The sequence below is a fragment of the Etheostoma cragini genome, chromosome 12 (assembly GCF_013103735.1).
Source record: "Etheostoma cragini isolate CJK2018 chromosome 12, CSU_Ecrag_1.0, whole genome shotgun sequence".
NCBI classification, from domain to species: Eukaryota; Metazoa; Chordata; class Actinopteri; order Perciformes; family Percidae; genus Etheostoma; species Etheostoma cragini.
In genome coordinates this window covers 19,322,349-19,322,734 of record NC_048418.1, presented here as the reverse complement: position 1 = coordinate 19,322,734, position 386 = coordinate 19,322,349, and positions in this window count along the sequence as shown.

Genomic DNA, 386 nt, shown 5'->3' with positions numbered 1-386 from the left:
CAGCCCCCCCGAAGCCTGGTGACATCACTCCTCACTCTAGCTCACCCAATACACACCCATTATAAATGCAGAAAAATCATAAAATGTGCACTGTACTTCAACAGCTTTTTCCATAGACCGTTAAAATAAGTGGACAGAGCAAGTGTGACATCACCCATTGGTTTGTGGAGATCAGAAATGAGTCGTCGAGTTTGCGTTTATGGGCGCAGCCATCATGGTTGCGGATGTGACGATTTTAGAGGAGAGGGCGGAGTGAGTGCGGAGCCGCCGACCGGTGGGCGGGATATTCAGTCTATGGGCGGGATCTTACTTACGTTAGCTGAGAGTTAGCAACGCTGCTCTACCTTACGTTAGCTAACAACTTTCACTGCCAATGTGGATGCAAC